A 10,934-nucleotide genomic window follows, 5' to 3' on the forward strand; every position below is an offset into this window, starting at 1 on the left:
TAAAAGTGACCCAATTCTAGAGGTCTAGCCTTTGGGCCACAAAGAGCTCCAGGAGCAGTGACAATCTCACTAAGGTCATGCCCAGATCTAACCTGCTAGAAGCAGGAGACAGGGAGGAGCTAGCCATGAAATTACAGTTTCTGCAAACAATGAGGCTGCTGGGAAATCAGCATGAATGGGAAACTCCAGAAGCACTGAATGGAAGGAAGAACAGGAAAATGGCAGGAGCAAGGAAAGTAAATGGGAAGGTCTGAACTTAACAAGGTAAATTAAGGCCTAAAGTTGCTGAGGGGCTGAAGGCACAGAACAGAGAACATCCCAGAGACTGGTGTATGTGCTCATGTACAATCATAGCTGGAAATTTCAGCTGACACCCACCCATGTTGAAACTGTATTATCAAGGTCCCTGATGGCCTACACTATATCCTCTGCTTGCTGTCGGCATATAAAGACATACTTTTCCATGATGTCACATCCAATGACTGGACCATATTCTTCTACCTGGGCCTGAAGCTCCTTGTTGGTACAGGTGGGACTGATATTACCCAAAAGCAACTTTGTTGAGGTTTTGCTGTTACTATTGGCTTCCACATTGATATTCACTCCAGAAAGCTGGTAGTGGGACAGATTGCTTAAAGCGTACTCAAGGGACATTTTTGTCTTCTATGTTCACAAAGTCATAGTTCTTAAGTCATGTCACATTCTAACACCTTCCCTGCTGCTTGAGGACTGAGTGGGTCTCTTGCTTGTGGCCTCCCTGGGCAGATGTACAATAAACCGTTTTACCAATTTAACCCAGCCACATGGAAATCAGCAGGGCATCTTCCTTGTGGTGCAGATGCTGCTTGGGATTTCTATATAAGAAGCAAATAATGAATAAACCAAGTAAAACAGTATAGATGGCAAAGATGTTGTTTATTACCTAAAATTAATCTGATGAGCAAAAGAAGCAATAGAAGGTTTCAGTCTTTCTCTTTGAGCCTACAGGTGCAGACTAATTCTTTTACACATTATATTCTTCTCCTTCATTAAATACTTCTTGTTCTACATTGCAAACTCCTCCTCAAACTCTTCCCCAGGTCTTCCCCTAGAAATAGTTCATTAGGACTTTCTCTTTGTTTAATTTTCATGTAGTTTTCCTATTTTTATTCTGTTGCCATAGGTGAAGTTTTAATTTCTGGGCACTTATTTCTATGAGTAGAATAAGTGTGGTATAGTTGAATCCCAGCTCTTAACTGTGTTTGATCTGATTTTAACGATGTTGTTAGCTCTTTTCACTTCTGTGGTTTAAAGATTGCCAATCATTCCACAGCCCTGCCTTTTTCTAGTCTTGCTGTCTCTCTTTCTTCTCAAGGTGTAATGTGTCTGCACTCTGATAAATTATCAAGTTTAATTCCTTCTGTTTACCTAGCTCACTTTGATTCCTTTCTCTTCATTCTAAATCAGACAATCCTTCGATCAATATGTTCTACTTAAGAGGAACTGGTTTCAAAGCTCAGTTTCTTAGTTCATATCTGAAAAGGAGTGGAATTACTGTTGAAAAACTTTCTCTTCTATGCAATACCTGCTATGTACCTAGAGAAGATTCAGATCATACATTTAGATTGCTCAAGAGATATGGATTCTCTGTGTGATCTCATCTTGTTTTCAGTAATAAAATAACACCAAAATGTTGTGGGTAATTTGGTGGACAGAACACCCCAAAATTTCTGCTTAGTGATGAGTGAAAACTTCCAGTGGAAATTCAGCTCTTTGATTGATCAGGACTAACTTTGAAATTATAAATAGGTTTTGAGAAAGGGCATTACTGGTAAATTGCATTTCCAAGAAACATATTTATGAAAAAAAATGATATATATGTGAAACAAATGGATTTCACAGACCTATTTTAGTTTCATAGAGCCAAGCAGACTTGCAAGCCCTCAAAAAGTATTTTGGTTCCTCATTTTACTTACTAGAAAGCTGATGTTAGAAAGGCAAATTGACTTTTCTAAGACTACCTAACTTTTGAGTATCAGAGTTCAGATTGGTGTTTTCTTAGTATAATATTCATGGTTTACTTATCCTACCAAGGGCCGGATCATAGATGTGCTTCCACTTGAAGTTACTTGGGGATATTTACTGCAGCTCACTTTAATCAGGTCAATTTAAATACTATTCCCATGACTTCTGAGGACTTTGGAACTTTCAAAGTGAATCTAAGTCCCTGGAGATAAATGACTACAAATCTAGAGATCGTTTCCACAGAACTTGATCTTCTAAAAGGTAAAAATAACCCTATTTCATCTTCATTGTAGGACTACAAGTCATGGGAAAGAAGCACGCTATAAATATTTATGGATTCATGGAAGTATGTCTTAGGTTTGGTTTCCTTGAAAGCATATCCTGAGACAGAAGCTTGAATGGAAGTAATTTCTTTGAGAGATGTTCCAGGAAGTGCTGGTTGGGAATGGGGCTGTGAGCCAAGAAAGGGTATTTTGTTACTATAGGTAAGTAGGGCTCAGTGCCTAGTGAGGACCTCTGAAATGTTGTATAGACTATGCCTCAGTGTTGTTTTACTCAAGGGAAGCTGTGGTACTTTTTTTTTTTTTAACCAAGGCTTCTGGGTGATTGAGTTTCTCTTGGGAGTGGGTACTTTGGGTGGGCTCTGAGTAATAGCTTTACTCTGGTTCCTATGGCATTGGTCCCATTGAAATGCATTGGTATGGTGAGTGCTGAGGGTGTATGGATGCTGTCTACTATACAGGGAAATGAACAGTGATGGGGATAGGCAATATTAAAGCATGCAAGCTCAAGGGAATCAACCAAAGGAATGTTGAATCTCATGATACTTTCCTCAGAAAAATGAGTCTGGGTTTAATGGGTATCATCAGCATGTCACTGGCTTGTCTTAAAGATGGAGATTCTGTGGATTTTTTATGGATTTTTTTTTGTATAATATTGAAGCTGACATACATTCTCTGAATATTCTTGCAGGGTATCCCTAAATATTCATAGTAAACTTTTGGTAAGAACTTTATGTAGAGCTTCTTGTTTTATAAACATGACAGATTTGGAGAGTGAGAGCCAGAGGAGGAGTTGACAGAGGGATAACTAGACAGCTGAACATCAGTGGATTGCACATACATGAATTGAAGCTAACAATAAAATGTTTAAAATCTGTAAAATATGACGTAAATTAATATTTTGAGAAATGTCTTATCATGGTTAATATCTTAAAATCTTATTTTTTAAAACGAAAATGGGAATTTGAAAGATTGAATCAAGAATGCAAAGAAACAGCCAATGAATGAAGACACCTAAATCTGAGTGGCTCAACAATCCTCTAAAAGGCATAAAAATGAGCTAAATTAATGATTAAAGCCCTGCAAATCCCATTCTTGTGAATGACTACAAGTTACAGCAAAGTTCAATTTCTTTATAAATAGAAAAATAAACATTAGCCTTCAGTAGAGTTATTTTTAACTTCCTACCCCAATATTTTCAGAGACCAAAATGTTAAAAATATGTACAAAAGAAAACAGAGAATTTTAGGGAAACACTTATGGAGAGATAAAAGTAAAAAGCATGGAAAATAACCTTTTGAAACTGCATAGAGCAAAAAGAAAGCAGGCAAATAAGAAAAGAAAAGAAAGAAAAAAAAGATGCTAACTTTTCCCATTTGTCTCTAACACTAAAATAGGCATTCTGCTTTGTTTCACTGAAAAAGAGGGTGATCTAGAACAAGGGATTCTGTAAACCTCCCAGATTATCATTCCTGGCTACCATTCCTGCAGAGATGCAAGCTCACTTCATCTATATTGAGAAGAAAACAGAATTTTATCAAAACATTTTACCCAATGAAAATTGTCTCTAATAAAACCACCATAAACCAGAAGAACCCTGTCATATAGCTCATGAACTAAATCAGACATCCTCAAACATTTGACAATATGAGAAAAATGTGCCTTGAATAACTTTTCTAAGAGCAAGGCAGATACGAAGAGACTTGACAACTAAATGGAAATGTGGGATTTGGGATTGTACTTCCACTCTTTTATGGAAGACATTATATGAGCATTTGTTTTTTTATTTGCAAGTGAATAATTAGAAAAAGAGACATAAGCTGTTCAATAAATAATAAATAAAAACGTAATAAAGGTCAATGAAGAAAATCAAAACAACCACCAAAAGAATGAAAATTAAAGAAAGAAAAGGGTCAGAAAAAGTGCTTGGAATGGGAAAATGGAAAAAAGGCAAATATCCAATATATGAATAACTGAAGTCCCCAAAAGGAGAAAAAAAATCAATGGAACAGAAGATTTAGAATAATAATCTATGAAGATTTTACAAAAATAAAAGAAAACTTGCATTTGTACATTGCCTGCTGGGTACTCTCAACTTACATAATGTGAGTGATTAAATCTGAGGCATATCTTAGTAAAACTTTTGGATTGTAAAGTTCAAGAACATCCCAGGGTTCTAAAACAAAGGATCTAATCAGTTGCAAAAGCAAGAAACTTAAAGAAAAGCAACAATAAGGCAGTAGTTTCAAGAAATTCAAGAAAGAGATTTGCAATCTGAGGATTTTATTATATTTAGCCAAGACATTCTTCAAATATCAAGACATAAAAAAAATCATTTGAAACATATAAAAACATGATGAATTCTGAGTAAATGCTGAGAAAATACAGAACAAATGCTATAGATTGTAAAATTGCAGAGTTGAGACTAAAGATATTAATCATATCAATACATATGAATAAGCTTAGCCAAATTAAAACACAAAAATTATTTTCAATTCGGCTAACAAACCAAGTTCCAACTATACACTTTAGAAAAGTATATATCCAAACCAAAGCAATTCAGAAATGCTCAAAGGGATAAATCAAAGTATAATAGGAAAATAAAAAGCATAGTAGGAAAAAGAGACAGTGAGCAGCAAAAGATACTGATATTTCTGTTACAGATGCATGTGTCACTGTGATCACAAGGATCACTGTCATCACATCAACTCGAATTAAGAAATATTTTAGCAAATAATTGACCTGAACTCTTCAAAATTTTCAAAATGTCAAGGTAATAGAAAACAACAATTGAGGAATTGTCCAAATTTAAGGAAACAAAAAGAAACTTGACAACTAAATGGAAATGTGGAATTTTGGATTGTACCTCCACCCTTTTATGGAAGACATTGTTATGGGAATAGATTATATTAATAAGGCTCAGATAAAATGAAAATATTGTATCGATGAGGATTTCCTAAAATTGACACTATGTTCAATTGTTATGGTTACGTAAATGGATATACTTGTTCTTAGGAAATACACACTGAAGTATGCAGTTAAAAAAATCTTCATATCTGTCCAATTTACTGTCCAATGGCTCTGAAAAAATATAATAGCATATATGTAAGTGTATGTGTAAAATGTCCAATCGTTCTTTATACTATTCTTGTGACATGATTTCCATAAATTTTAAGCTTATTTTGAAATAGTAAAACACAAAATTATATTCAAGGGAGATATACAGATTAATTTAGGTATTTGTAGCCATTGGAAGAATTTGAGAATTTTTTTCTTAAGTTTTATTAGGTTATAAAACTTATCATTTGGGAAGAATCTTTTATCAAGGGCTTAGTTATTAGGCTATGATTGGCTGCAAATGCTACCATGTTTAAAATAGTGTTAGTCTCAGATTCCACCTCTTGGGTCCCCTTCTTCCTCCGGGAGAAGTCTTTTCTGCTGTCCTTTAATAAACTTCTAATTTCTACTCTGAAAAAAAAAATAAAATAAAATAAAATAGTGTTAGTCTTAAGGAGAAGATGTACCTTCAATTTAATTAAAGTGACTTTGACTCTCTGGAAAGAATCATAGCAAAGGCGGAGAGAGCAAGGCCTCCTTGGATGTGGTTGCTTTGGCAGGTTTTCTGAGAGGCTGTTTTCATGCTTATATGCTAAATACAAGCTTTTAAAAATATAAGATCTTCTGGAATTTCTAAATTTAACAAGTACATTTCTGCTGAATTATAGAACTCAATGGTGAATTCAACAAAAGTAAAGCCAAGGACTCTTGGAAGTAATAGTTTGTGAAGCGATGTTTCTTAGGCAGTATGGTCAAGTTGCTATCCAAAGATACTTTCTTTTTTATTGATTTAAAAAGAATCAAGACATTAAATGATAGATAAAAATATGTTTATGGGGGTGGGGCTGTAGCTCAGTGGTGGAGCACTTGCTTACCATGTGTGAGGCACTGGGTTTGATCCCCAGCACCACATAAAAATAAAATAATAAAAAAAAATAAAGGCAGGCTGTCCATCTACAACTATAAATAAATAAATAAATAAATAAATAAATAAATAAATAAAAATGTTTATGAACTTCCAGATCCAATATAAAATTAAGGTCAAATGATATTTGACAGAGTCACTTTACTCATTTAGCTATGGGGAAAAAAAGGAATGCAAAATATGTAGATATTTCACTTTATGGTCCTTCATTTTATTTTTCTTTAGTCCATAATTGTTATATTTAAAATATCCAGGAAAGATTTTTAGTTTTTTTAAAGCTTAAAAGATACAGAAAAAAAGTACAGAAGCTAGATCACTGAATAGCTATGATTCTACTACCTAAACTAATAAATATTAACCTTTTCTTATTTTTACTTCAGACATATTCTTAATCAAAGAAACACTATTTAAAGGTGGATTGGTTACATTTATTTCCTGTAGCCCCATTTCTGCCTCTCCTTCCCCCAATTACTATCATGAATTTTGTAAATATTCTGGGAGTCCATGTTTATTACATGTTTATCCATAAATTTTATTTATATATACATACATATATGCATGTGTGTAGTATATAACATGATATATATATATGTGTGTGTGTGTGTGTGTGTGTGTTCAAAATTCGTTATGTGGATATTAAAATATTCATATGTTGTATGACAGTCCTATATTTCACTAAATATTGGTATGGGAGCAGTTCAATGGGACTATACTTAATTCTAGTTATTTCACTTTAATTGCTTTATAATATATTAGTGTTTAAACTACAACTTAGCTACCACTGTGTCTCTATGAATGGAGATTAATTGCCCACTCTTAATTTTTGTCATTATAATCAACGTTGTAATTAGCAATTGGTACATGACTTTGGGTCTAGGTAGATAAGTTTTTTCTCTGTAAATACATACCTAAAAGTAGACGTGTCAAGTTTAGTAGATAATGTTGTGCTTCAGAACAGTTCAAAGACATACTTGCCCTTCAAAGCAGTTATACAAATGTATACTCATCACCTATGATTTTTGAGTCCTTGTTTCCCTAGAAACTTGCCAATATTTGGAACTGCCAAAGTGTATATTTTTGGAAATTTTATGATTATGACAGGTGTCTCATTGTTTTAATTTTGTATTTTCTTGATCATTAAAGAAGCTGAGAACTTTTCCATGTTTATTAGATTTCCTAAAATGTGCATTGCCTGATCATACCCTTTGTCTATTTTCCAGGGATTAAAAGGATTGTTTTGTTTCATACATATTATATTGAATTTATTTTATGATTTAGATGCTAAACATTTGTCATATATGTATGTGTGTGTATATATATATACACACATATATGTGTATGCATATACAGCAAATATTTTCTATTTGTGGTTTGGTTTTAACTTTAATCATGTCTTATGTTCTACGTGAATTTCAACATCAGTTTATTTTATTAAGATACTTAAATGGATATTTCATTGAATTTTTAACTTAGTATTGACATCTTCCATATTATGACTTTATATCTAACATCATGTATGCTTTATATCTTCATTTACTTAGATTATATTTCATGTTCTTAAATATGATGAATTTAATTTTACCTATTTGTTAATTATTCCTAAGTGCATTATGCATTTGTTGCTATTATGAATATTTTGTTTTACATTTCTTAGTTATTGCTGATAATAAATATGAATGCTCTTGTTTTATTCTTAAATATAATTCACAACATTTCTAAATTCTCTTATTAGTCCTAATGGTTTATAGATACTCTTTCACTTTTTCATGCAAATAATATTTCCTGCACATAATATTACTTTTGCTTTAACTTTTCAATTATTATTTCTCTAGTTGTTTGTCTCAAACTTAATGCCTTTGGTATGATATTGATTTGGGGGAATGCTCCCAAAGTTTCACCATTAGGAGTGGTTTTTGGTTACTGCTATAAATCTTGCCTATAGCCATTTTATCAGGCAAAGGACATGCTTTTTATGAGTAAAGTCTGAAAATTTTGTTTTATTGTAAATACATGTTGGATTTTATAATGAGTTTGTTTGAATGAAAAATCATATGGTTTTTCCTTCCCAAGGGGGCATATGACTGAGGCTGAGGCTGAGGCTGGCCTAGTAGAACAAAGGAAAGACTTTTAGCCCATATTTTGTTTTACTGTTTTTTGTTTACTTGTATGTATATATGTAAGTGTGTATTTACTTATTTTTCTAATAGATACAAAAATATTTCCTCAGTTTCTACAAGAAGTAGTTCTGAGGAATAAGGTAGTAAAAAGAGAACTTAAAAGTGAACCAAAAGTTAAAAAGTGGATGCTAATCCTCAAAGTCCTGTGTCTGCAGCACACCCTGACTCCATCCTTGTTAGAACTGTTAATATTCTTAACTTTTAATTTTTAGTTTGAATGATAGCTCATGTGCATCCCAAAGCGAAAGGAGGGTTTGTGATAGATCTCAATACCACTGCTAGTAATTCAGAAAACAAATGTAGCAAGTTTGGAAGTTGACAAGGAACAAAGATGTTGATGAAATACAAAAATAAAATTCTATAGTGCTAAGAATACATTTAAAAAACTCTATAAAAATGGGGTCCTTTCTGTTTCAGGATAGAGATGGTGGTCTTTTCTCCATCTCATATTCAATACATTTTGAAGTAGATTAATTAACCACCTGGGTAATGGAAGAAGGAGATTTGTGTATTAGCTGGAGTCTGCAGAAGGCATAGACTCTAGAGTAGCTACCCACTGTGGTGTGAAACAAGGTACTTGGCTTTTCTAAGCCTCAGTTTTCTGACTTCTAAATTAAATAATACAGAAAAGCACATAGCAGTTTCTGGCATGTAATAAGTGTTCAATAAATGTTAGTGATTATTGTTATTATTGAGAGGAAAATAATCCTTTTTAAAGTTAGCTCTCCAGATACAGAGATTTGAAATCTAATGTAGTTCTGTCATAGCTATTGACAGATTTTCTTCTAAAAGGAGTTAAGTTCCAGTTAGCTCTGAAACTTTTCTAAATGTTGGAAAACCTTTAATAACTCTCTCATGTAAGTACAAAATGAAAATGTCAGCTTGAGGCAAAGAGAGCAGGGAGGTAGAGTGGTTATCTTTAAAAGTAAAGCAGCAAATTTAAGAGCAATTTGACACTGTCCCTTGCTGTGACAAGCTAGCTGTTAAACAACCAAATGATGGCAAAAAAGAAATGAAATGATGCCTGATGCCTGGCCATTTTGGTTCAGTTAAAGACCATGACTCAGTGATAATAGGGAGTGCAAAACACCAGTAAAATATGGAAGGTTGCTGCCTTGAAGAAAAGCACAACTGGAGGTTGGTCAAGTACAGACCACCACCGACAATGGGAAAGTTCCTTAGACCAAGGGGTATTGACTAAGTGAATAGATGCAGGCAGATTGCTACATGAACTGCTAAAACTACAATTACACCTTGGTTCTTGGAAACCACCTAATTAGTACAATTTCCAGATGGGTGGAACTGTCCTCCTATCAGAAAGTGTCAAAGGATTTTCAAGTGATTAAGACTTGACTCTGAAGCCAGGCTTCTTGGGTTGCAAATCCCTCATCTATTGTTTAATGGATGTGTGACCTGGCAAGTTACTTCATTTAGACCTTCAGTTTCCTCCTCTTCAAAGGGGGAATAAAAATATTCTCTATATCATAAAGTTGCTGAAAATAGAAAAAGAACTAACATGTGTAAAACACTTAGAAAAATGCTAGATATGTGCAATTTACTAAATATTAGTTATTGATACCCTTATTAAAAACAAAGGAGACTGTAGTTTCTGATTGTTTGGGATGTTTGTTTGTGTAGAGGTGGGGACTAGGCCAAGTGTTTCAAATCATTAGGCATCTGACCTTCAGGAAGCCAGTTTCCCTACAAACAGCAGAGTAGCAGCAGTTCATGGGTACAATAGTTGTGGCCAGTGTCTGAATGTGAAATCCAGTCTGTTGTTCTATGTGGGACTGAACACATCTTGCTATATTGAACATCAGTGCTCATATAGGAAGTTTGGTCTGAGGCACAGAGTCAAAAGGCAGATATTTGGACATTTGAGATGTAAAAATAACTTTGGATTTCTGACAAAGGGAGTGTGTGGTGTTATGTTTTAGATATTAGGTGTCTCCCCAATGCTCACATGTTAGACAATGTTAGGAAGTTTAGAGGTGAAATGATTGGGTTATGAGATCCTTTCATTCCTTGAACAAATATTTATGAAGCATCTGTTATAGTTTAGATGTGAGGTGTCCCCCAAAAGCTCATATGTGGTGAAATAATGCAAGAAAGTTTAGGGGTCATATAATTGGGTTAGGATAGCCTTAACCCAATCAGTGTGTTATCCTAGTTGAATGGATTAAGTAGGTGGTAAGCATAGGAAGATAGGGCATGGCTGGAAGATGTAGGTCATTAGGGGTGGTGCCTTTGGGATATATTTTGTCTCTGGTGAGTGAAGCAGTCTCTCTCTGCTTCCTGATTGTCATGTCCTGAGCTGCTTTTCTTCACCATACTCTTCCACCATGAGTAGTGGAATGGAGGAATGGAATTGTCCACCTAGGGGCTAAGACCTCTGAAACCAGGAGCCTCAAATAAACTTTTCCTCCTCTAAAATTGTGGTCTTTTGACCACAATGGCAAAAAAAGCTGACTATCCTGTGAATATCAAATA

General features: G+C 34.1%; 1 pseudogene; it reads right to left on the bottom strand.

The window, feature by feature from the left end:
* Positions 1–363: 363 nt before the first annotated feature.
* Positions 364–786, bottom strand: LOC114105238 (RNA-binding protein 4-like; annotated as a pseudogene).
* Positions 787–10,934: the final 10,148 nt, after the last annotated feature.

Source organism: Marmota flaviventris, chromosome 5 (assembly GCF_047511675.1).
Source record: "Marmota flaviventris isolate mMarFla1 chromosome 5, mMarFla1.hap1, whole genome shotgun sequence".
NCBI lineage: Eukaryota > Metazoa > Chordata > Mammalia > Rodentia > Sciuridae > Marmota > Marmota flaviventris.